The 27,455-nt window shown below is 46.0% G+C and overlaps 1 long non-coding RNA gene across 1 annotated transcript; it reads right to left on the bottom strand.

Moving 5' to 3' along the window:
• Nucleotides 1-15,912: 15,912 nt before the first annotated feature.
• LOC116666295 lies at nucleotides 15,913-23,284 on the bottom strand. The gene is made up of 3 exons (XR_004323068.1): nucleotides 22,983-23,284; nucleotides 21,799-21,934; nucleotides 15,913-16,782 (listed from the first exon to the last, which is right to left on the bottom strand). It is a non-coding gene; the product is annotated as an uncharacterized LOC116666295 (long non-coding RNA).
• Between the last annotated feature and the right edge of the window lie 4,171 nt (nucleotides 23,285-27,455).

The following is a 27,455-nucleotide window of genomic DNA, read 5'->3' as shown; positions in this document are numbered from 1 at the left end:
CTTTGCCTTGAGAAAGAGAAGTCGGAGTTTCTGCCACCAGCTTCCCGTCTGCCCCAGCTCGGGAACCCTCCTCTCCTGTTCCCTGTGGCCGTGAGCCCCTCACCCAGCAAGTGTCCACCCCCCTGGGGGCCCACAGCACCCCCTGGCGGGCAGAACACAGTATGCACTCATTCACGCCGACCTCTCCCCTCCAAGTGAGCAGGATGGGACGTCACCCCGGGGCTCTGCACGGTCACTGGGGACCCAAAGCGGTGGACTCTGAAATTCCCGAGGGTGAGTCAGACCTGATTGACGCCCCTGAGATCCCTCCAGCTCGGTCTTCCTATGGACTGCCCGTGGAGGGGCAGCCAGCTACAAATCGGGGACCCCAGCCCCGCAGCAGCAAGCTTGCGAAACCCATCAACAGCTAGCAGCCTGGAAGAGGCCCCAAGCCCGGGACGAGACGGGCGGACAGCCCGGTGACCGGGACGAGACGGGCAGACAGCCCGCATCCAGCCTCTGGGCCCCGGGCAGGACCCGCTGAGCGGCGCCCGAACCGCCGGCCGTGGGACCGAGAGAGGGCCCGTCTGTGCTGTCGGAGCTGTGGAGCTGGTGGCGATCTGCTGTGCAGGTTGTGCTCATCGGCACACACTGCGCCCTGAGTCACGGAGCTTGTAACCTCCAGCCATAGTTTAACAGACATCCCTCCTGGGATCCCCGCCCTCCCGGGATCAGGCCCATTGCGCGGTGGGGACAGGAGGCGGGGGGCCCCTCTCCCTCCATCCCGGGTCACACACGGGGCCATCCTCCTTCTGAAAGTCTCCGTCAAGGCCCCTGAGACCGCCGCCCCTCCTGCGCAGCCCGGCCACCTCGCCCCCGAGCAGGGCCGCCGGGGTTTTTGGGGCTGGCGGCCAACCCACCTCCATCCCTGGTCTCCACCTCCCTTTGCTGTTCAGATCCTCTCTAACTGGGGGTCATTCCGGGTTATCTGGGGGGCCAGGGTCACCACAAGGGTCACCAAGCCTGCGGGGATTTGTTGCAGCCTTTGCGAGACACACACGTCTCCTGGAAACATAGTTCCTCTTTCAGCCTCCACCTTGCAGCCCTGGTCGGACGCTCTGAGCATTCTTTTCCAGCTGAGCCCGAGAGAGTCTATCAGACGGGCCAAAACAGCACCCGGGTCACCGGACGATCAGTTGGCATATTTATAACTTGAGTTTGCTTCCCAAATCCTGACCACGGACCATACGGCTGTGGCTGCTAACTACTTTGGATTCTTCACAAAATACTCATCAGGGCTCCCAGCCCCAGGACGGGCGGGGAGGGGGCCCTGAGCCCCACCGGGCCGCAGGGTCTCCCATGTCCAGGGTAAGCGCCTTCTTGACACGGGCCTCATGGGGCCCATGGCCCATCTGCGTGGGGGCCGCGGTTTATGTTTCCCTCAGAGACACGGTGCCAGTTGCCTGTTGAGACTCGGGGGGCTTCCGGTCTGCGTCTGAGAACCCTAGAGGGGTAACAGGCGTGTCAAAGTGGACCTGGCTGAGCAGCAGCCCTCCACCGCCCGGCCAGGCTCCGGGCTAGCACCACAGGTGGCCAGCCTGACCCCCACCCACAACCCCTGTCCCTGCCTGGACCCCTGAGGGTGGACCCTCTCTGGCCCAGAGGAGCGCGGGGCCGTCCGGGAGTCACCTCACGTGGCTTCCAGAGCAGCTGCTTCCTGAAGACCGTCTGGGGTCCGTGGGAGGTGAACTCCGACCCGACTAACAAAAAGGAAAAGCTCCTGAGGAAAACAGGCCCTCATAATAGTTTTCTAGTTTTTTGAGGAAATGCTTTTTTGGGAGAAGCAACGATGCTCAAAATAAAGGGTCAAGAGACTGTCACCCACCTGACACCAGCCCCGCAAACCGCACGCCTCCCGCCTCAAGGACCCGCTCAGCTGCGCCCGCCCCGGCCCTTGTCTAACGCGGGGCCTCCTTGTCCTCTTTAAATTGATGACAAGTTGACGTTATGAGGGAGGGATCCCAGCTCAGATGAACAAAAACGGAGTCAGGAGACCTTTGAGGATCTGATGTCAGCCTGTCCCTGCCCCACTGAGCCCTTGAACTTTCTCTGAATTGCACCAGGTCCAAGGACACCCCGGCAGTGTTCAGAACAGCACCTGCCAGCTGCAACCGTGTGGTCTCAGGGTCTCCCCTTCCGACTGTGCACCTGATTCAGACCCCACCATGCCTGCTTAGCAAGCACCCTCCCGTTTTGCCAGCTCCGACTGTAACCCCTGATGAGCAGCTCCTGGAACCAGCAGGAACCTTGCGGTTTTGGCCCTTAGAAGCCTCTCCAGTTTGTAATTCAGGGCAACACGATCCAAGTGCTTCCCGCATCTGTTTCCCAGGCTGCAGTCCTAACAGACCCCAAACAATCATCTTTTTATTTCAACCAGGTCTCCGTTACCGAAATTTTGGTTAGCAAAACCATCATCGTGATTTTCCTTAAGGAAACATTTCAAACGTGGACGAGCGGAGAGGCCAGTGCAGTGGCCGTCCCGTACTGCTCTCCGGGTGACCGTTACCGTCTGCCACGCTGGCTTTAGTGACTTTACGGTTGAAATATTTTAGAGTGAGTTACAGACGGGACAATGTTTCACACATAAATACTTCAGTGCCCATCTCTAACAAGATAAGAGTTGCTTTCTGCATAAGCATAAAGCCATTACTGAATCAAGCTCAAAATAGAACACCAAGCTAAAAACAGCCCCTACACATCACCCGAAGTCCAGGCCTTATTCAAATACCCAGTTTTCCGGAATCTTCTTTTACGAGCTTTTCCCCCCTAAGCTCTGACTGAAGTTTAAGGCGTCCTTCTAGTCCTTTCTGTCCCGTATCACACTAAGAAGGGGTGGTAAAGTTAGTGTTCTAAAATTACTTGAAATGATTTTTTCCTTTGTGGAATTACATTATTAATAAGATGTAGTTAGGTCCACTTTTTCTCAGTTTGTTTACAACATCAGGAACTTTTTCTCGGTAATTTAATTGTTTGAATATGTGAAATATTGACCTGGTTCAAAAGTCAAAGGTCGAAGAGTACCCTGGAGAGGCCATGCTCGCAGCCCGTCCCCTAACCTGACTCCCATCCAACCCTGCAGGCTCCTATGTTTATCGGCTTCTAATTAGATCTTTCAGTGCTTCGTTTCGTGATGCCATTTCTGTTCAACAGAGAGCGTGCTGAATTCACAGACCTGCACTCCAGTTTTCACTTCGCCGTACAGGCTGGAGATTACTTCACATTGGTCTCCACCCCCTGTGGCAGTTGGGTTTTCTGTCTTGTGGCTCTGCCTCGGTTCTGAGCAGCACCTCACAGTTAGACATTCTGGTGATTTCCGACCCTGAAGCTGCAAAGAAGAGCCTGGGGCATGTGTCATTTCTGCCCTTGCACGTGTGTGTCTTGAGGACAGATCAAGGCAAACACATCCGTCTCTGCTGGATCCAGCCAGTTCCCTCCATGAGCTGCACCTCTCCCCACAGCCTTGCCAATAAATTTACCTGTCAAACCTCTGGGGTTTTGTCAACCTGATGGCTGAGAAGCAGTACTTGAGAAGCCCATTTGCTTTTCTCTCAAATGACGCTGAGCACTTACTCATATCTTGGGCCCCCTTGACGTCATTTCTTCTGCCAAAAGAAGCATTCATGGCTCTTTCCCATTATTCCTCGGTCTTGACTTTTTTCTTCTCCATTTCTGGAAACTCTCTTCCTAGTAAGTCGATTAGCCCTTAGTAACAACTTTAAGTGTTTGTTCTCAACTTGTCATTGGTCTCTTGCCTTTGCTTTTTTTTTTTTTTTTTTTTTGTCGGGGGGGGTTAGGGATATATCTTAATATAATTGAATTTGTATCATTTCCTCTATTGATACTGAATTTAGAACAATATGTAGAAAGGATTTCCCCATACCCAAGTTCTAGAGCAATCCCATGTTTTCTTCTAGTACTTCTATGGTTTCATGCTTTGTATTTACGTTTCTGATCTGTTTGGAGTTTGTCCCATAGTGTACACTGTGACAAGGATCCAGTTTTCTTTTTCCAGGTGGCTATCCAAATCACCCAACACCATTTGTTAAAAAGTCTGTCTTTCCCCAATTTGAGATGCTGCCTTTATTACCCTTAAACTCCATATATGTATGTGGGTCAATTTCTGAATCTTCTAGTCTGTTCCACTGATTAGTCTATTTATGCACCAGTACCACACTTTCAATTATGGACACCCTAGAGTTTTTTTGACCTCTGTAGGGACTGCCCGACCCCTCCCCCACTGCTAATCTTTTCCAGCATTTTCCTGATGCTTCTTGTTTACTTTTTCATATGAGCTTTAGAGTCATTTTTTCTAGGCCCTGGAAGAGAGGAAGGACCCTTTGGTATTTTTAGTTATAAATTAACTTAAGGTGACTTGGCATCTTCATGATAGTGAGTGTTCCTGTCCAGAGACATGGTTTATATTTTCATTTGTTTGTCTGCTTCAGTATTTTTCAAAGTAAAGCTTGGTTCATATAAGGTTTACATATTTATTGTTAATCTTTATTTTTACTGTCGTTTGGTCATCGTTTCTATGAGGACTACTGATTTATCTATATTAATGTTATATCCTGCGACATTAATGAATTCTCTTCTTGTTTTCATAGTTTCTCAGCCTTGATTTTACCAGAGCTACAATCTGCAATGGAGAATGGAGGTCATTTCCCCTTCCTTTCCAATTGCTATGCGTGTGTGTGTGTGTGTGTGTGTGTGTGTGTGTGTGTGTGTGTGAGAGAGAGAGACCGCATCTGATGATGTTCCGATAGGATACTAAATAGTAGGAGTGATGGTAGTGGGTAAGTCATGCTTCTGACTTTGGTGGGAACACCTCAGTGCACCCTATTAAGAAAATATTTTTTTCTGTTTATCCATAAAAGATTAGGAAATAAATTTTTTGCACATAAGGAAACAATCACATAATTTTCTACTTAGCCTGGTGATTCGGGGATGGGCAGTGGAGAGGAGCAGTTCTACTTTTTCTGTGTGAATTTGTCAGCTTAGACATTTTGTTTACTCACTCAGTTCTGGTAAGTCATAGGGAATTATCTTTCTGTCCAGGTTTTTAAGTGCTTTGGCCTAGAGTTATAAGTTGTCTCCTAAGATTTGTGTCATTTTCTCTATGTTGATGGTTATTCCTCCTCTTTTCAGTGTTTTTGTCATGTGTATTTATGACTTTACTTTTTCTCTGGATTAAGTTAGCTAGTGACTTATCCATTTCGGTCGTTTGGTCATTTCCAGTGAACTAGGTTTTTATTTGTTAATTCTACTGTTTTTCTGTTTTCCATTTCAGTTTCTGACTTTGCCTTATTAACTTTCAATTTACTTAGTTGTTCTTACTTTAAATTCTTGAGTTAGACGTTTCATTTATTTTTCTTTCATTTTTCTTATTATGACTATAAGGCTATACATTTGTCTTTGGGTACTTTCTGAGTCGCACTCCCTAGATTCTGGTATGTTTTCACTATCATCATTTCCGAGCATCTCTGAAATTGGTTTGCATTCACCCTTTGACACAAGAGTTTTTAAACAAAGTTTTAAAACATACAGGCAAACAGACATTTAAATTTTCTGTTTTGAAAACTAAAAAAAGACTTACCATATGATCCAGCAATCCCACTTCTAGGCATATATCCAGAGGGAACTCTAATTCAAAAAGATACATGCATCCCAATGTTCATAGCAGCACTATTTACGATAGTCCAGACATGGAAGCAACCTAAGTGTCCATAGAAAGATGACTGGATAAACAAGTTTGGTATATACATATACAATGGAATACTACTCAGCCATAAAAAGTATAAAATAATGCTAGTTACAGCAACATGGATGGACCTGGAGCTCGTCATTCTAAGTGAGGTTAACCAGAAAGAGACAGAAAAATATCATATGATATCACTCATATGTGGTGTCTAAAAAAAGAAGACACTAATGAACTCATCTACAAAACAGAAACAGACTTGCAGACACAGTAAACAATCTTATGGTTATTGAGGGAAAGGGGGTGGGAAGGGATAAATTTGGGAGTTTGAGATTGCAAATACTAGCATCTATATAAAAAAAGATTAAAAGCAAATTTCTTCTGTATAGCACAGGGAACTATATTCAATATCTTGTAATAACCTTTAATGAAAAAGAATATGAAAATGAACATATGTATGTATAGGTATGGCTGGGACACTGTGCTGTATACCAGAAATTGACACATTGTAACGGACCATATATACGTCAATAAAAAAATTAATTAATTAAATAAAAATAAAATTTCTGTTTTGATTTCTAGCTTTATCATGCTATTTCCATTACTTCTGTCTGGGATTGAGACTTTTCTTGTGGCCTAACATGTGGTCAGTTTTCGTGGCTGTCCTGTGTGTGCTGGGAAAGACAAGGTGCACCTCGCCGGTCGGAGCACGATCTCAGCAGCTTCCATCAGGCCTGCCTGCAACGCCGCACTGTCGGGACGCCACGTGCTTACTCACGTTTGTCCCGTTCACCTGTCTGGGGCTGAAAGAGGTGGATTTCTTTCTGTTTCTCTGACTCTCTCCTGCAGCTTCTGCTTTGTGATGATTGTTGCCGTGTCATTTGCTGTACAAGTGGCCGCGGCTCTGACGCCATCATCCTGAAGAGGAGCCACACTCTGGTTCTTCCTCCTCTTATCTGATTGCCTCCAAGCCCCAAATCTATCCTGTACCAATCCAGATCATTACCCTGTATTCTTTTACTTAAATCAAATTTACTGAAAGACATTTACATGCAATAAAATGAACCCACTTTAAGAGTACAGTTAGATAAGTTCTGACAAACATACACTCCTGTAGAGCACCCCCACAAGCAAGAGCACTGGAGCACCCCAAGCCCAGGCACCCCTGCACCCCAGGCAGACACTGATTTCTTTCTGATGCTCTAAATTAGACTCGTCTATTTAGAGGGGCACATGGTGGGGCCACATATACGTGCTCTTCTGTGTCTGGCTACTGTCACTCCACGCCACAGTGTTCTCGGGGCCCATCCGTGCTGTCACATGTGCAGGACCTCCTGCTGCTGAGCGGAGTCTGTTTCCCCGTCCTGCTCTGATGATCCTCGACGCACCAGCGGTGGCTGTTTCCAGGTTTGGGCTCTTACGAATGAAACTGCTACCAGCTTTTCTGCACGGGTCTCAGTTTAGACCAGTGTTTTCATTTTTCCTGGATAAACACCTAAGAGAGGAATTGCTGGATGGTGTGGATGTTAGCTGTTTCACTCTTTAACTATTTTCTGCAGTGTCCGCACCATCCCGTATTTCTATCAGAAACGCGCGCATCTCAGCAGCTGCGTCTTTGCCGGCACTTAACAATGCCGGCCTCGCTACCTTTAGCCGCTCTGGTGGGGCTGTGGTGGCTCCTTGTGGTGCCTTAATTTTCTTTCCCCGATGACCAAAGATGCTGAACACTTTCCATGCACTTATTGGTTGGTCATTCCATTGTGAACGCCTAGTGCAATCTTTTGCCCACTTTCATTTCGTATAGTTTTGTAGTTCTGCGTATGTAGTCGTGCACGAGTTCTTTTAATAGTCTGAACATAAGTCCTCTGTTAGACACTACTTTGCAAATATTTCCTTCCACTCCATGACTTGCCTAGTCATCATTTTCTCAATGCTGTCTTTTGATAAGCAGATTTCAAATTTTTATAATATAATACCCAATTTTTATCTTATGATTATTGTTTTTGTCTTAAAAAAATAAGACTTGCCTAACCTAAGTCATGAGGACCCTCTTCTGTCACTTACAGTTTCAGCATTTACCCTGAGGCCTTTGATCCACCTCAGATTACTCCATGTGTGTACGACGTGTGCGTGTCTGTGTAGAGGGTCTGGGAGAAGAAGGAGCCACAGGTGGGGTGGGGGTCAATCCACAAACCTGCGTATCAACTCCAGACCCTTGTCTGACCCCTGAACTGCATATGCTCCGGGGAGACTGCGAAAGACCCAAAATGCAGAAGCTAAAAGAGGGAAAGAAAGCAAAGATTTAAGCTGGTGGGGAAAGAAAACTCTTATCAACTAATGGTGCAGGAAAAACCAAACATCCATATATTAAAAAAAAACCATAAAACTTATAGACATCATGGGCTTCCTGATATGCTACAGTAAAAAGGTCAAAAAGCCACCTCTGCTGGACTCCCGCCTCAAGCATAATGATACAGATTCGTAACTGCAGTCAAGAGGAAACATCCAACCACCCCAACTGAGAGGTGTTCTGCAGAATAACTGGGCTACATATTCAGAGATGTCACAGTCACAAAACACTGAGAAGTGTTACAAAACTGCTTCATATTACAGAAGACTAAAGACGTGACAGCTAAATGCAACATGTGTCGCACGCTGGGGGAGGAACAGCACAAGGGACGTTATTGAGACAGTCATCAGAATTTGAACATGGTCTGTGGATTAGATGATGGTTTTGTATCAACGTTAAATTTCCTACTTGTGATCATTGCACTGCGGTTAAGTAAGAGGATGTTTTGTTCTCAGGAAACACACACTGAAGCACTTAAGCATAGAAATAATACCAACGACGCTCAGTAATGAAGTCAACTGTTTAGAAGGGTTAATAAGCAACTTTCGCAAAGGTACCAGCGGTCACACAGCTCAAATGTTTTTAACAAAGTTTCTATTTGGAATAGATCTACTAATACCACTTAATTATGCAAGGAAAATAGGGCATGTAAAGGAAAATTCAAAAAAACACATAACTAATATATATTTAGTGTGTATTTCTATAGCAGTTCAATTTCTATTGTTTTCCCAATATCCAGAGTAACCCAAAATATTCCAAGTGAAGGCGATAACCACAGAGCCAGTCTCATACAAGCTAAGGACTAAGTTTCTCTTGGGAAGAAAAAAAGTCAGATGTTGCAAAACTGCCCCCTAAAAGTTTGCAAAAATGGAGTGCTCCTGATAGTGCACAGCCATGACCGCTTCTTCGCACATTCATTGGCTGGGAACATCTGCATATGAGTTCCGAAGTGCACATACACTTTCTTCCCTCTTGGGTAAATTCCTAGGAGTGGAATGACTGGGTCATATAATATATACAGTTAACTTTTTAAGAAACAGACACACTGTTTCCAAAGGGACTGAAACATTTTATGCTCCCACCAGCAGTGTATGAGAGTTCCAGTTGCTTCACGGCTTCATCAGCATTTGTTATGATCAGTCTTTTAAGCCACAGCCTTTCTATTGTGTAGCAGGGTCTCATTCTGGTATTTCCCAGTGATTAATGGTGCTGAGGTGCTTTCGTGTGCTTATTTGTTACACGTATATCTTCTTTAGCGACGTGTCTCTTCAAATCATTTGCCTATTTTTTCTAATTGGGTTGTTAGTTTTCTTACCATTGAGTTCTGAGGGTTCTTTACATATGCTGGTCCTTTCTCAGATGTATGATTTACAATTATTTTGTCCCAGTATGTATTGGCTTGCCTTTTTATTCCAATAACAATGTTTTTCAAAGAGCAGATGTTTTTTATTTCAATGAAGTCTATTTAATCTTTTTTTTAATGGATCATGCTTTTGGTATCATATGTAAAAACTGCTTAACCCAATATTTAAAAAATAAGCTTTATAGTTTTATGCTTCAAATAATCTGTTTTGAGTTAATATTTGTATATGGTGCAGGATATTGATCAAAGTTCATTTTATTTTGCATGTGGTTATGCAATTGTTCCAGCACCAACTGTTGAAAAGACTATCCTTTCTTCACTGAGTTACATTTGTACCTTTGTAAAAATTAGTTGTCAATATGTGTGGGGGCCTATTTCTGGACTCTGTTCTGTTTCACGATCTGTTTGTTTGTCTCATGTCAATACTACACAGCCTTGATTACCATGGCTTTATAAGGTTTGAAATCAGCGCTGGTCCCCAGGGTTCTTTTTCAAAGCCATTGTGGTTATTCTGGATCCTTTGCATTTTCATCTGAATTTTAAAATTAGCTTGTCCATTTCTACAAAATAGCTGTTGAAATTTTGAATCAATAGATTAATCTGAGGATAATTAACACCACAATAATACCATGAACACAGTATATCTCTCCATTTATTGTTTTTTTTTAAATCAAGAAAAGATTACTGAATTTTGTCCATTTTTTTCTGCATCTTTTAGTTTGTTGTGGTGAATTACATTAATTTTCAAAAGTTAAGCCAAACTTGTAATGTTTCATGTATTTAAATTTTAAAACACATTTTGAGATAACTGTAGATCCACATGCAGTTGTAAGAAACAACAGAAAAAGATCTCGCGTATCCTTTCCCCCGTTTTCCCCAATGGTTACATCTTGCAAAACTACAGTGCAATGACACAACTAGGATATTAATACTGACAATCATAATACAGAACAGGTCCATCGCCACAAGGATGTCCCTTCCCATCTCCCCTCTACAGTTAACTATTGGCTATCACTAACTTGGTCTTCATTTCTTTAATTTCGTCATTGCAAAAGTGTTATACAATGAATCACATAGTATGTGATCTTTGGGGGTTTTGTTTGGTTTGGGTTTGGGGGCTTTTTTGCTTGTTTTTCTTAAATTTTTTTCTTTCAGTTTTATTGAGATAGAGTTGACATACATCACTGTATGAGTTTAGGGTGAACAGCATGATAATTTGACTTACATACATCATGAAATGATGATCACAAGTTTAGTGAATATCCGTCATCTCACACAGATATACAATCTAAGAAATAGAAAACATTTTTGTGTGTATGTGATGAGAACTCTTAGGATTTACTCTCTTAAGAACTTTCATATGTAGCATACAGCAGTAGTAATTATATTTAACATTTTGTACATTACATTCCTAGTATTCATTTACCTTATAACTAGAAGTTTGTTCCATTTGACAGCCTTCATCCAGTTCCCCCTCCTTCAACCCCCTACCTCTGGTAACCACAAACCTCATCTCTTTTTCTTTAAGTTTGTTTGCACGTGTTTTTGAAGTATAATTGACCCAACACAATATGTTACACAACATAGTGATTTTTTCCTACCCATTTCAAAATGATTCTCCGTGATGTCTAATTATGATATGTCACCACGCAAAGGTATTACAACATAATTGACTCTAATCCCCACACTGTACTTCCATGTTTGCGATTCATTTATTTTACAACTGGAAGTTTGTACCTCAATCTCCCTTACCTATTTCTTTCCTCCTCCCATCCCCATCTCCTCTGGCAACCACCTGTTTGTACCTATAACTCTTGTTTTGTTATGTTTTTTCACTTGTTTGGTTTTTTTAGATTCCACAGATAAGTGAAATCATACAGTATTCGTCTTTCTCTTTGTCCTGTAGTTGTTGAGACTTGCCTTTCTATACTGTCAAGTCCATGCTCAACATCTTTTTCTTGTAGCTTTTTCTTTCATCTCTTGAATGAGTTTTATTTTATTTAACAGAGTTCATGGGGGCTCACATCCAGGGTGACTTTATACTGAGGGCTAACTCCTTGCTGCGTCTGGACTTGCACAACTACTTGGCGTGGCACAGCACAGCATTTCTGGGACTGCCTGTCGACCTTTCAGTGCTTCAGTTTCCTCATCCCATCCTTGGCTAGGAAATTTCATTTTTCATCCCTCTTGTTAACCATCATATCACTACAAACTTTTTTTTTTTTTAATTGTAATTGTCAGCCACTTTTGTAACTGAAAGTACCCATAGGATTTTTTTACTTCTTGGGTAGTTCTCTTACGAAACATGATTTTCCATAGTAGATTTCCTTCAGCCTTTCTCAATTGGATTTCCTGAGAAAATTAAGTCATAATACCCTAAGACACCCATTGAAGATAACAAATCAACTTGCTTCCTCTGCATCTGGAATACTACCAGTCACGAGTCATCCGGGGAGAACTGAGAGGAGTCAGTCTTTTCTGTGTCCTGCGGTCCAGCTGTGGTGCTGCTGAGAGAGGCTTCAGCATGCTGGCTTGGCATGTATAGTCCTTGCTCATGTCCTCCATGCTCAGTTCTTGCTAACCCTTTTCTTTTCTCTTGTATGTTCAGGTGACCTCTTCATGCTCCCCCTCCCTCATATAGGACCCTCTGAGGGATGGGCCCTCTCAAAGTGCAGAAAAAACCAGCCCATGCCTTGCTGGGCCCAGGCCTGGATTCTAGCTTCTGTTCAATGTCCAGTGCGGGAATCCACTACACTCTGCCCAGAACACAGCTGGCCAGGGCAGAGGACCCTACGGTGTAGGGGGTGAGCTCAGGGGACAGCAAAGGGGACTTCAGAAGATTAGGCACGTCTTAGTGTTGAATCCTTGCCTCTACCCCTCCATGGAGCACTTGGTATAGTCTCTACTGCTCATTCAAAGCTTGTGATGGGTACCAAAAAGTCAGAAGTCCTGTACCCAGTGGATGGAGGGTAGGACTTGGGACAGTGTTCAGACCCGTGTGCTGGGGCAGAGATCAGGAGACTGAAAGTTCCCAAGAATTAGCAGAAATCTCCAGTGGAGCGCTTTGGATTTTCATTCAGCTGGGACCAAGCCAACTGCATCTGGATATTTGTAGAATTCAAACTTAAACTAGCTAGCCTCCAGACTTTAGCCCTTTACTGTTGTGCCAGAAGCAGTAAGTTTGACACTTAAGTTACGAGCACAGGCTCAGGAGCCAACCACTTAGACTCAGATATTGGCCATGAGTGCCTCCGTTTTCTCACCTCTACTTGAAAGCAGTAATAGCAGCCATGGCAGACTGCTGTCCTCAAGGGGACAGCGACCTCTGTAAAGCACCTAGACAGTGCCTGGGTGCGGCAAGAGTGATGGGAAGCGTTTACATCTGTAAATCTGATAAAAGTGCTTATCCCGTGGCTGTGAGATGAAGCGACAAGGGGATTATAACCACACCTTGCACTCCACAAGTACTCAACATGTACCAGCCACTGCCATCCACCAACCTGCCTTTCCCAAGGCCATTCCAAGGTCAGATCCCCACTGCTTTTGCCTTAGTGTTGTTTTTCTGCATATTTGTTCATCTTTCACCAGCTGGATCTAATGAGATTTCCCTTCAGGCTTGCGTTTGATTTCCACCTCTCCCATATGGTCCCCAAATGTGGCAGGAGAGGCTGTCAGAGCGGCTGTGATCGTGCTGTTCTGACTTCCCTCCCCGGCAGAGCACATGTGGGATGGCTGGGCTGAGGACGGTGAGGCCTGAACTGCTCCAGGAGACAGGGCACCGTGTAGTAAAGAAGTTCCAGGTACACAACCGACTCTCCATGTATCATCAGCCACACCCCACTGACTGGGCGACCACGTGCACCCGAAGCACAGGTTTGACAGAGAACTGGAGCAGCCCCTGGACTCCATGGGCGGCCCTCTCCTCCAGGTGCGCAGAGCAGTGTCAGTGGCTTCAAGGCGCACGATGGCCGAGGGGCTCTTAAACCTGCGGCGCCAGGCCCAGCCCAGCCCAAGTGATTCCAGTCCTTGGGCGGGAGCGCAGGCCGGCCAGCTCTGGCAAGCGCCCAGGTGATGTTGAAGAGCAGCCTCCGACTTGGAGGGAAGGGGCCCTTTGCATTCCTCACATGCTCTGCAAGCTACAGAAACCAAACAAAGCACGCTGTCCAAACACCAGCCGGAGGGAGCCGGGAGCCGCTCCCGCGCCCCGAGCGTTCCTGCAGCGGGGGACGCGCTCCCCGCCGCGTTTCTGCGGAACTCGGGCTGGACCCGCGGCTGCAGCGTTCACTCCGCCACGCTGCGGGCCGGTTTCCCAGACAGAAGCCCGCGGGGCCGCAGCGCGTCAGACGGCAGCCGCAGGCCCGGGGCCCATCCCGCTCTTCCGCCTCCACCCCGGCTGGCGCCGCCGGGACCCGGGGCCGGGCTGGTGGGTTCGGCTCCTGCGGCTCCCAGGACCCCGCCCACGTCGCCGGGTCCCGACCCCGCACAGGACCCCACGCAGGCCCCCTGCGCACACCGGCTGAGCCGCGCCACGCCGGAAGGCCCTTCCCAGAAGCCCCCAGGCCTCGTCCTCACGCCTTATTGGCCAGAGAGGCACCACGTGTGCGTCTCTAAGCCAATCAGCCCCGACTTCCGGGGCGTCTGCCGAGCGCCGAAGCCGCGGGGACCTGAGGGTTTTGCGCGGCCGAGACCCCAGGCCGAGGCCACTCCCGGCCGCAGAGTGGGCGTCTGAGCAGGGCGGGCCCTCGGAAGGAGTGGGGCTGGACGGGAAGCCGCCGGCCTCGGGCCGCGAGTCTGTGGCGGGAAGCGCTCCGCTTCCGGGAGGCTCGTGCAGCGGCTGACCTCACAGTGTGCGGCCGGGCCCTGGCGGTGCGCGGTCCGCCGGGTGGGTGGCCCCGCAGCTCCCCGAGTGGGCGGGCCTGAGCGCGCGCACTGGACGCACGAGAACTGCACGGCCAGGACCGAGGCCTGCACTGAGGCGGCCTCGTCCCAGAGCCTCCCGACGGCGCGGCGTGGCCGGCGCCTGTGGCCCGCCCGCGGTCGCGCCCGCGCGGGCCCGCGCCTTCCCCCGCACCGGGGGTGCAGCCGGGGTGAAGTCACCGTCGCGCCTTGTGCCAGTTGCTGAGGGCTCTCCCTGGACTCCGTTCTCAGTGCTCTGACACAGCCCCTTATGAAAGGATTCCTGTTCCTGCCCGTGATTAGCAGATGAGGAAAGTGAGTCATGGGGAGGTTAAAGTTACAAACTGACGTGGCTAAACGGTTGAGGACCCAAGACTTGAATCCAGGATGGCTGAATTCAGGGCTCTTCACCGCAGTCTAGAGTGGGTTTCAAAATGGCTTCGGGGCTGGCTGTGTCACTCATTGATGGTCATCTCAAGTCCTTGGATGGACTCAAATCTCTCTCAGTATCAGGAACTTTAAAAAGGAAAGAGTCCCTCCAAGTCTAAAGGTAGGAGTCTCTCCTGACAGGAGCAGAGGAAAGGAATCCCCGAGACAGGTTTCTAACTTCCGTCCTAGCAGCATGGCTCGGGAGGTGTGGCCGGAGGCCTGCATGGCGGGACCTGAAGTCTGCAGGAGGACTTCTCGGCTGAATGGCTCCCTCTGGTTGGTTTCTGCTTTGCTGCAGCGACAGGTAGCAAAGCTGTCTTCTTAAAACGCCTTGTTTAAAAGAACAACCAGGAAGGGAAGACCAGGAAACCATGCCATTCATGCTGATGTCAGAGGAAATGGGGACCCCAGGAAAGAGCGTTTCAGGAAAGAGAAGATGAAAACACAGCTTGAGAAGTCTGGGCTCATCAGGGGAAAGGCTCCATGTTTCCATGATGTTTTGGTTCAGGGTGGCGGTGTCCCATAAGACAAGGCAGCATAATGCTGGACAGGTGGTTTGTGGACAGGATTGCTCCCTTGAGCTTTCTATCACAGTGCTGAGTGCCCTGAGACCAGAAATACTTGCATGTGGGCTCTAACGTGTGGGTCAAGGGTATGCAATGCCACACTGTTTTCAAAAATTAAAACTGGAAAGAAAGGTAATATCCATCAAAAAAAAAATGGCTAAATATGTTCTGGAAAATTCATACTGGAGAGTATCAGGCAGCCATTAAAAAGAGAAGTGCAAGTTAAAATTTGACGAGGCTCTGCTTCCCCAAACATTCAATGAATAGCAGAAATGTAAAAATATTTGTAATACCAAATGTTGATCAGGATTTAAAACAACTGGAACTTTCATACACTGCTGTAATGTAAAATGGTTCCATCATTTGGGAAAACTGGCACTTTCTGCCAAAGCTATGTATGCACCTCCCTACAATACAAGTCTACCCGAGGTAAAGTTAAAAAAAATAAGATATATGCCTACCCCTCCAAAAAAAAAACCCACATATAAGAACATTCATATTGGCTTTGTTTATAACAAAACAAAAACTGGAAGCAATAGTCCATCAACTGGATAATGCATAAATTATGGTATAATTCACTGATGGAATATTACATAGCAATAAAAATACAACCATTAAAAAAAATACAACCTTGACAATATAGAAGAATCTCACAGACATTATTTGAGGAAAAGAGGTCAGACACAATACAGTACATACCAAATGCTTTCAATTATATAAAGCTTAAGAACAGGCAAAACCAATCTATCATGCTAGAAATCAAAATAATGATTATCTTTGTTGGGGGAGGTTTGACTGGGAAGAGTCACAGTGGAATCATCCTATATCTTGATCTGAGTGGTGGTCACAAACTGTAAATGTGTGTAAAATTCATTGGGGTAAACTTGAGATTTGGGCACTTTGCTCTGTGCAAATTATTCCTCATTAAAAAGGAAGGCAAGAGAAAGAGATTGTTTTTATTGTGTGTGTGCGTGTGCTTTTACTGTTTTACCAAGTTAAATACAATGAAAAGTCATTACTTTTGAAATAAAAGTAGAAGTGTTTAAAACTCTAAAATTTGAGGAAACCTGTTTGTGTCCACAAGGTAATTTATCTATGACATATTGTTGCCTGGAAAAGCAGGTAGGAAAACCAAGCACAGGAGATCCCTGATTCAGAGCAGGACGAGGAAGACCTCCATTCCCATGGGAACAACAAGAAGAATCAAGACAAAATCAACAATGCATTTTTATATAAGAATAAGAAGGGAGGAGGAGAGAAGGAAGCCTTGAGAACTGGATTCCAGAAGGAGACAATCACGACTGAGCAGAGACATGACAGCTCCCCGCTTCCACACTGCGGTCTGGATAGAGCTGGCCTTCCATGGGTGAAGAACCTTCATGGTGACAGAGGGCTGTCATCTGGAGTTTGAGTGGTAGTGTGGGCTGATGGGACAAACTGGAGCCTAGAAGTGAAGGATAGAGGACCCAATCTGAGAAGTTCTCCTCCCCGCCTCCAAGTTTTGCCATGAAAGTGACATTGGAGGAGGGGTTGCTAAGCGTAGAGAAATCACAAAGTCCTATGCTTGCTTTTGGTCACTAGAGTTGAAACTACAAGCAGCTCTTCCCAGCCCAGAGGCAACAAGATCTAAAAGACTATAGCTGAGGATTTGAGGTTGGGCTAATCACAGGTTAACTCAACCTGAGGAAAGGTGCAACTTCTCTGGCTCAACCAGACACTAGGAAAAAGCGGAGTGACTAGCTCTATACCTTCACTGCACCAGAGGAAATAGATGGCAATCTCTAAGGAACAAACAGCAGAACAAAAATATTTCACTCTTTACTGGTCTCTTCTACACAATGTGCAGAGTACAACAAAAACAATTATAAAACCTGCAAAAAGGGGGAAAATGTGACCTGTACTTAAGAGAAAAGACATTCCTTATGAGAGACCGTCGTTGGCTCAGTTACTAGCATAAGAATAAACTAAAGCAATTATTTCAAATATGAGTGAACAGACGGTATATTTCAAGAAATGAATGGAAACACGAAAAAAAAAAAGAGGACTGAAAAATAGACAAAAAAGTATCAATGGATGGGCTTAGATTGGATACTGCAGAAAGGTTCAGGGAACTTGAAAAAAGTTCAATGGAAATTATCCAAACTGGAGAAGAGAGAGAAAAAAATTTTAGAAACATGACCAAAACATCTGTGAGATGCGGGACCCATATCAAGTAGTCTAATGTGAAGTAGTCTGAGATGCAAGCATTTTGGAGTCCAAGAATGAGAAGAGAGATGGTGGGAAAACTGTTTGAAGAATCACTGGCTGAAATATTCCAATCTAATGAAAAGCCACAAACTGCTGAAAGACAAATACAAAGAGAAAATCTAAAAAGCTATCAGGGAAAGAATATGCATTACATAGAACATTACATAGAACAATGATTGGTTTTTTTAATGGCTGATTTCATTGGAAACATTTGGAAGCAGGAGGCAATGGGGCAACATGTTTAAAGTGCTGAGAGAAAAAAAAAAATCTTCAACCTAGAATTCTGTACCAGCAAAATTATCCTTCAAAAAGGAAGGCAAAGTAGAGATTTTCAGGTAAACAAAAGCCTAAAAACCAGCTCTATAGCAATTGAGCCTCCACTACAAGAAATGCTAAAGCCATATTTGGAGACTGAAGGGACAGATACTGAATATAGACTGGACCTACAGCAAGCACTCAACTATGGCACTGCTGACATATGGGGCCAAATAGTTCTCTGCTGTGGGGGCTGTCTTGTGCGTCATCCCAGGCCTCTACCCACGAGATGCCAGGAGGCCCCGCCCCCAGTTGTGACAACCGGAAATGTCTCTGTGGGAATGAAGTCTGCAGAAGAAAAGGAAGATGTTACAAAGGGTAATAACGGACTTCATGTTCCCCCTCCCCAATCCATGTGGTGAAATTCTGATTCCCAGCGTGGCGGTGTTGGGCGGTGGGGCCTTCAGGTGGCACCCTCACAAGTGGGTTTAGTGTCCTCCCAGCAGAGCTGCCTGTCCCTTCTTCCATGGGAGCCGCAGTGAGAAGTCAGCCTTCCGCAGCCCAGAAGAGCCCTGCACAGGACGACCCTGCCGGCACCCTGATCCTGGACTTCCAGCCTCCAGAATGTGAGAAGCAAATTCTGCTCCTTATAGCCACCTACTGATAATCCCAAACTGATTAAGACAGTAACTATGTAGGTTAGTGTAGAATAATGTTTTTCTGGGTTTTTAGTTTTCGAAATTCAATTGAGTTAAAAGCAATGGTAACAATAGTGAGATTTGTAATTCATCTGGAAGTGAATACAAGATAAAAATAGCATAAGGATCAGAAGAGAATAAATAGAAATACCCTGTTGCAGCTGCAAGGTTTTTAGATTGTGGTAAAATGATAAATACTGATTCAAGATAGACAGATGAAATAAGCATATGTGAGATTTAGAAAAGAACCACTGAAGATAGAATAGAATCTATCTATAGAATAGAATCTAACCATAGAATCTGATAGAGGAGGAAAAGTGGAACACAAAAATATACCAGAACAGTTTTTTTTAAAGGCAGTAAAAAAGGAAGAAAAATAAATAACTAACAACAAACAGCAAGGTGGTCACAAGGAAAGCCTGTCAACAATTGAAGCAAATGAAAACGGCCACATCCTCCAGCTAGAAGGCAGAGCTGGTCAAACCAAGATTTTTAAAATAAAGGCCAATTACACTTGTTTTGTACAAGATATCATAGAAATATAAATAGGTTCAAATTTAAATAATGAAAAAGCTATACCATGAAAACATTCATCATGAGAAAGCTGGAGTAGCCATGTTCATAAAACCCAAAACGGCTCTTAAGACGGGAAGTGGTGGTGGTGGCAAAGAAGAACATTACATAATGATAAAAGCATTATTTCATCAAGGAAACATAACAAATCTAAATATGTTTGCACCTGAGAAGAGATAAATCCACTGTTGTTATTGGAGATTTAACTCTCTTAGACAGAAAAATATTAGGATATATAAAGCCTGAACAACTATCAATTAAATTAACCTAATTGACAATGATAAAACACTAAGCCCAATGTTTGAAAAATACACCTCATTGAACGTGCTCCAAGATAGGCAACATATTGAGCCATAAAATGTCAGTAAAATAATAGCATTGAGATAATACAGAATATGGAATCGGTTAGAAATCAGTGACAGAAATCCATGTGACTGAGTGGCTTTCACACGCTAGAGGCATAGTTCACAGCAGAGGAGATGACTCTGTATTGGGAATATCACTTGAAGGGTCTTTGGTTGAGGAAGCTGAGCCCCTTCCCCACCCCACGACTCCCAGGGCCTGTTTGGAAGGAAATATGCAACCGGGAAAGAGCGACATTTCTGCATAAGAAATAAAAAGTTAATATACCGGTAAATCCCTAGCATACAGTACACGTCTGATTAACGCATGGATCAAAAAGGAAACCACAAGGAAAATTAGAGAATATTTTACCTGATTAATAATTTTTCTTTTAAAGACAATTTTAGAGCAAAATTGAGAGGAAGGTACAGAGAAATCCCATATACCCTTTGCACACACGTGCACAGCCTCCCTTCTAATCAACATGCCCACCTGATGGGACAGTTGCCACCACTGATGAGCCTGCAGTGACACCTCATTATCGTCCAAAGTCTGCAGTTTACGTCAGGGTCACATTGGTGTTGTGCGTTATGTGGGTCTGGACCAAGACATGAGACACATGTCCACCATTATAACATCATACTGTTGTCATGAGTGTGATAACACTCATTTCATGTATCATTTTCACTGCCCTAAAAATTCTCTGCTCTATCATTTCATCCCTCAGAGGTAATTTTTTTTAAACAGCATATTATGCCACCAAAACTACAAGAAATGAAAGAAAACTAGATAATTGGGCTTCATTAATATTTAAAACTTCTTTTCTTCAAAAGATACTGTCAGGATAGCTAAATTGCAACTCACAAAATGAGAGGAAGTATTTGCAAATCATATATCTAAGGGACTAAAATCCAGAATATATGAAGAACTCTTACAACGTGAAAATACTGCTCAACATCGTTAGCCATCAGGGAAATCACATCAAAACCACAATGAGATCCCATTCTCATACCCACTAGCATGGCTACACTCAAACGACAGGCAATAGCAAGTGTCAACAAGGATGCAGAGAAATTGGAACACTCATGCACTGTGATGGAATGTGAAGTGATGCAGCCACTTTGCAAACAGTTTGGCAGCTCTTCAGAATGTTAGACACACAGCTATTATGTGATCCAGTGTTTCCACACCTAGGCATATACCCAAGAGAATGGAAAACATATGTCCACACAAAAGTTGTGCATGAATATTTGTAACAGCATGATGCATAAAAGCTAAAATATGGAAACAGTCCAAATGCTCATCAGTCAAAAAAAGATGGAATATTACTCAGCCATAAAAAGGAATGAAATGCTGATTTACCCTACAACATGGATGAGCTATGGAGACATTGTGCAGAGTGAACAAAACCAGTCACAAAAGACTGTATGATTCCAAATATGTGAAATGTCCAGAACGGGGAAATCTGCATGGAGAGTAGATTAGTGCTTGCCAGGGACCTGGAGGCTGTGGACAGAGAGTGACTGCTCCAGGTATGGGGTTTCCTTTCAAGGTGGTAATAATGTTGTAATTTTGGATAATGGTGGTGGTGCAAACTTTGTGAATATACTAAAACCCACTGAATGAAATGCTTTTAAAAGGTGGATTTTATGATGTATGAATTACATCTTAATAAAGCTGTTACTAAAATATAGTGGACTATTTTAACAACCTTATTCCAGTGATGAAATCTTGAAAGACAGTCTTCACCAAAACTGACCCAAGAACAAATAGAAGTGGAAGTCAAACATCCCAGCAAAGGAAAGTGTAAGCCCAGAGGGTCCCACTGGAAGAGCAGATCAAACACTTAAGGAACAAATAATACTTACTGTCTACAAACCCTTTCAGAAAAAAAAAAAAAAAAAAGCATGGAATGATTCTCAAATCATTTGATGAAGCCAAAGTAACCCCAATACCAAACCCTTACAAAACTAAAGAAATACTACAGGCCAGTATCCTACGTGAGCATAAATGAAAAGCAATGTTAGCAAGTCGAACAGCAATACACAGAGAATGATATTCCGTTATGACCAAGTGAGGTTTACTCCAGGAATACAATTCAAAAACCAATAAATGTAATTCACCACTTCAACAGGTTAAAGGACAAAATTCACAAAATCATCTGGATAAATGCATTAAAAACATGACAAAATTTGAAACCCATTCATCTTAAAAACTGTCAGGACACGGGGCCTAGAAGAGAACTTATTCGAGTTGTAAACGTATGGATAACATCATATTTTATAGTAAAATTCTGAATGTTTTCAACCTGAGTTTGAGAGCAAGGCAAGGGTGTTGGCTCTTACCGCTTCTGTTCCGCATGGAACTGGTGTGCTCAGCTGCGTGCACCGAGAAGAAACAGAAATAAAACCGATAAACCCATGGAAGGAAGATGTAGCCCTGCCTTGTTGGTGGAGGGTATGATCGTGTGTGTAGAAAAGCCTAAGGACCAACAACAAAAAATTACGAGAATTAGTAAGTGAATTAAACAAGCCACAGGGTGTAAAGTCAATGCACAATAACGAAATGAATTTTTACACTGGCAGCAAACAGCCAGAAAGTGAAACCATTTACTGGAAAACATGCCTGCAACAGCGTCAGAGCTAAACAGCACTCGGGTTACACTTAATGGAAGGTGTGTAGGACCTACTCACAGAAAACCACAAACATTGCTGAGAAAAATTCAAGAAAACATAAATAAACGAAAAAATGCATCATGCTCAAGGATTGGACAAGTCAATACTGTTAAGATGCAAATTTTCCTCAAGTTGATATGTAGACTCAGTGGATCTCAACAAAAATGCCAGCAAACTTTTTTTAAAGTAGAAAGTGACAGGTGACTCTAAAGTGATGAAAGTAAAGTCGTGAAAATACCAAAGGGCCAAAACTTTTTGGGAAAGGAGAACAAAATCAGAGAGCTTCTGCTGCCTAGCGACCTGAAGACTGAGGAAAGCTCCAGCAATCATGAGAGTGAGGCGCTGCCGCAGAGCAGCGGCACCGGCTGCGCCGGAAGCAGACCGCACTTACGTGGTCAGTTTGCTTTCAGCCAAGCGTCAGAGCAACCTGATGAGGGAAGACTTTCACAAACTGCTTGAATCTGAACAGTTACCCGTAAGGAACTGACGCGACTCTCGCTGCTTATCTCGTACCATACGTAAAAATTAACTCAAGATGCATCGAAAACTCCACCATAGAATCCAAAATTGTAAAGCCTCTAAAAAAAAATACGTAGACTATCCTTGGACTGACAGGATGCACAGAGACCACCAACCACAAAAGAAAAACACTGGTGAATTTAACTTTAGCGAGACTTTAAATTTTGCTTGTCAAAACCGATAATTACAAACGTCAACAGCAAGCCATAGAAAGGGGTACAGTATTTACGGTACGTAAATCCGAACCCCTGCCAGTCAGTAACAAGAGACAACCCAGTTGAAGGTGGGCCAAAGCCTTGGAGAGTCGCTTCCGGAGAAAGTGGATACAAAGATACCTCACGAGTGGGCGGCCAACGTCATTAGCCGTCAGAGGTGTGCCAGTCAAGGCACGGCCAGACACCTCCTCCCGCTGCCTGCAGGGCCGATGGCGCCCGGCGTCAGCGGGGACGAGAGGAGCTGGCCGGGCGCTGGCCAGTCCTGACACCGCGCAGTAAACAAGGGCTGCGATCAGCAGATTCTGTGTCCTTAGGTTCCCTCTGGATGAGGCAGCTTCACACACTCTGTTGTGTTTTTCCCTCCTGTTGTGAGCTTGCAGTTTCAGCCCTAACTGTGGAGTGCTTGGCACGTGGCCTCCAAGCCAGATGTGACCCCGGCGAGGTTATCGCCAAGCCCAGGGAACATTTTCAAAACATGACCCAGGATCTGGCATCTCTTGAAAACAGCTTCATTTCAGGGGAATCTGCCGGATGGAGGGCGGACTGGCCCTGCCAGGATTTTCATAAGAGGAGATTCGGCCTCTTCCTTTGCTCTGGGCCACAGGCTCTCTCCTGCTCTGCTGGCGTTAACCTCAGGTGGGTCAGCGCGCGGCATCACGGGGAACCGACCAGTAAGTGGTGCCCCCGAGACTCAGGCCGTCGGAAGTGGTGAGTCATCGTACTTCAGGTGAATTAACCTGTCTTTTCAGAGGCCTTCAGTGCACATGCTTTGTACTGAAGGAAATAGATTCAAAATGCTTCTGAAATCCTCTTGTGTATTACCCTGCTTTTAAGCAACTATGAAGCAGACAAGCGTTCCTCATGCAGGGACCTAAATCCGTGGGAGACTGCCGTTCACTCCAGTGTTGGAGAGACTAGCCAGCTTCCAGCAGAAGCTCACCACATCCTGACCCCCCTCCCCCTTCAGCACTTGCTTGGAGACTTCTGAGGAACATGACTTGGAGACTCTGGAACGAACTCACAGAGTAAGCCAGGAACTGGGGAGCTGGCTTGCTTTCCTCCATAAATCTCCTCTACTCTCAGAAAAATAAAGACGACGGAAGCCAAAAACAGCAAGTCCATCCACCTGGTGGAGCAGAGAGGAGCCGGGCATGTCTCCCAGCCAGAGGTGCCCTCGGGTCTGCAGATCCTCCTGCGGACAAAGGAAGAGCAAACCTCCCTCCTCCCATCGCAGCCCCTCCTCCTCCTCCTGACGGTGGCACCTGGGGCCTGAGCTGGTTGTTTCCAGTCCCACAGCCCCAGCCTCAGTCGCCTGTCCGGCAGGCCTGTCCAGAGCCCCGGCCACGCGTCTACCCTGGGCCCCAGACAGCGCCAGGTGCCCTGCAAGGAAGACTGTGATGTCTTCAGTTTACAGATGAGAAGAGTAAGGTTCAGACGTTGCCAGTTTGCCGAAGGCCACGACTGCCAGTGGCGCTTTGGGTGCAGCCCAGCTCTGCCCATCTCCACGTTCCGTCCTCTTTCAGACGAGCACGCCCAGCTCCGTGAGGCTGCCTTGTCACCAAGGAAAACCGGAAGATAGGGTCGCTGCAGAGGCACAGATGGACCCGTCTTTAGGGGCGGCTTTTGTCTGGTGCAGTTTATGCAAATTGAACCCCACGGTGTTTTTTTATTTTTAAATTTTTCATTGAAGTGTAGTTGATTTACAGTGTTAGTTTCAGGTGCACAGCCCAGCGATTCGGCTATACGTATGCATGCACGTATCTTCTTTTCAGATTCTTTCCCGTTCCACGTTATCACAATATATGAATGTAGTTCCCTGTGCTCCACAGTAGGTCCCCTTTGCGTTTGTGCACTTACGTACGTGTGTGTGTCTGCTAGTGCAGCTGAGCCCCCCCCGTGTCTCTAAGGACCAGCTTGGTCTAAAGGGAACAGAGTGGGGCAAAGTGCGAAGAAGTCTCAGGGCTCCTGACCGTCCGCAGAAAGGCGGCGAGCCAAGGACGCTCAGCCGCAGGTACTGGTGGCGACTTGTGGACGACGAGGACGCCTGCGGGGTCAGCAAGTGCCCGGAGACCAGCGCTGAGAGAGTGTGAGTGTCTCACAAGACGCGGGTGGGTCAGCACGCTGGGGCGGGTGCCCCGCCAGCCTTGAGACTGTGGTGGGCCTCCCACACGCTTCCTGTTTGAGTGAGGTGTTCGCGGAGACCCCTGCCCACCGTGGCATGTTGAGTGTGGCAGGGCACGGGGACAACTCGTCTCTCTTCGTAAGTCTTCAAGACAAGAGGAACTCTCACAGGGAACCCAACCTGAGCAGCCTTTTCCACGCCCGGACTTGATTAGGGAAGAGACCCTTGACTGTGAGCATGAGTCTGAAGCCATGATGGAACGAGGCTGTCTGGGGATGTTTGGGGAGGAAATGAGTCTGTTTTGCCTCGGGGAGGAACGTGAATGACGTTTGTCCAGGGAGAGACTGTGGCAGTGTTGAGACATGGATGCAAATTCTTTGACTCTTCTCCCCTCAAAGGTGGCCATCCATGGCCCTTTCTTGAATCTGAGTGAGCTTGTAACACCTTCCACTAACAGAGCACAGCGGGAGTGACCTCCAAGGCTGGACCTCCATAACAGGTGATGCGGCTTCTGCCTTGGAGCGCGTGCTTGCTCTGGGAGCTCCCTGCCACCACGTGAGAGTCCTGTCTTGAAGCTGCCATCTTGTAAGGAAGCCCAAACCAACATTTCCAGTTGGCCCATCTTTTGAGTCCCCCCCCAGCCCAGACACCACGCACATGAGCGAAGAAGGTTTCAGTTGATTTCTGCCCTCAGTGGAGACCCCAGGCATCACGGCGCAGAAACAAGCCCTTCCTGCCGTGCTTCTGTCTGAACTCCTGACCTGCGGAATCTGGCAGCGTAACACAGCAGTTGCTGACACCAGCGCGTCTCATCGTGATTTGTCAAGCAGCAAAAGGAAACCAGAGCAAAACTTGAGAAGCCTTTCCATCTAAAAGGTCCTCACTATATATAAAAATAGATTAAAAAAAAATTTCTTCTGTGTATTCAATATCTTGTAATAACCTTTAATGAAAAAGAATATGAAAATGAATGTATGTATGTACGTGCATGACTGGAACGCTGTGCTGTACCCCAGAGACTGGCACGTTGTAACTGACTGTACTTTAATAAAAAAATAAAGGTCCTCACTAAAAAAAAGATTAAAGGATATACTTCAACAAAAAGAAAATGAATTTGAAGAGATGGCATGGGTTATAAGAAAAATGGTTAATTTGTGGCATCTATAATAAATTACTGTTTGAAAAGTTTAGTCTTTTAGAAAGATAAGACTAAAGCAGGCAGTAATAGCAAGATAGGGCAGAGTTCAATGAACAGTCAAGCCTGTGGAGCTCTCATGCTCTGGAGAAGGACAGAAACATTCAATGGCTTCAGACTTTTGTAGAAATTTTCCAGTGTATAATGTACAATAAAAACTTAAGGTGAAAATTTATATATTTAGATATGTGTATCTGTTAGTCCAATTGGACCCCACCCTGTTTGTAAGAGCAGAAATATCTTCCAAACTAGTGGAGAGAGAGGGAAATATATATCCATCAGAAGCCAGGAAGGAAGGAGAAAGCAGAGGAAAAAACCCTAGCAAGTAGAAAACCCAAAATAAGACTGGTAGAAAAAAATTTACATATGTCAGTAATTACGATAACTGTGAATGGGTTAAACTCGTGTTTTAAGGGATAAAGATCAATAGACCATGAAAGCGAAATAACACTCAGCTGACGCTACCTACACGAGACACAGCTAAATAGACCACACTGACAAGCTGAGACTGGAGAGCAGGAGCACACAGACCTGTGAACACCGCTAAACACAAGCGTGCTCTGCGTTGATTTCAGACAAACAGTATTTTAAAAAACATTACCTGGGGTGGAGGAGGACAAAGCAAAGCCACCTCCTCTGGCCCCGGGCGGCGCGGCCCTCTGCTGGAAGCGGCCACGGCAAACGGGGGCGGGGCCTCCTGCGGCCTCCAGGAAGCACCCCCTCCGGGCGGGCAGTCCCACCTTGCTCCCGCCTGCGGAGGGAGTTTTCTAGTTTCATTGCTCAGTTTGATGTTAATTATGAACTTCTGATAAATATTTTCCCTCGGGCTGGGAACACTTGCGTCTGTTCTCCGTGCTGGTGTCTCATGTTCTGAGTGAGTGTTAAGGTTTACCGAGTGCTGCTTCTGCACCGCCGTCACGGCCCCGTGGGCCCTCTCTCATCGGGTCCTGCTGCTTCTGCACTGCCGTCACGGCCCCGTGGGCCCTCCCTAACCGGTCCTGCTGCTTCTGCACCGCCGTCACGGCCCCGTGGGCCCTCTCTCATCGGGTCCTGCTGCTTTTGCACAGCCATCACGGCCGTGGACCCTCCCTCATCGGGTCCTGCTGCTTCTGCACTGCCCTCACGGCCCCGTGGGCCCTCTCTCATCGGGTCCTGCTGCTTTTGCACAGCCATCACGGCCGTGGACCCTCCCTCATCGGGTCCTGCTGCTTCTGCACTGCCGTCACAGCCCCGTGGGCCCTCCCTAACCGGGTCCTGCTGCTTCTGCACCGCCGTC

Source organism: Camelus ferus, chromosome 1, assembly GCF_009834535.1.
Source record: "Camelus ferus isolate YT-003-E chromosome 1, BCGSAC_Cfer_1.0, whole genome shotgun sequence".
In the NCBI taxonomy this organism is placed as follows: Eukaryota; Metazoa; Chordata; class Mammalia; order Artiodactyla; family Camelidae; genus Camelus; species Camelus ferus.
This window is presented reverse-complemented; position numbering and strand designations above follow the sequence as displayed.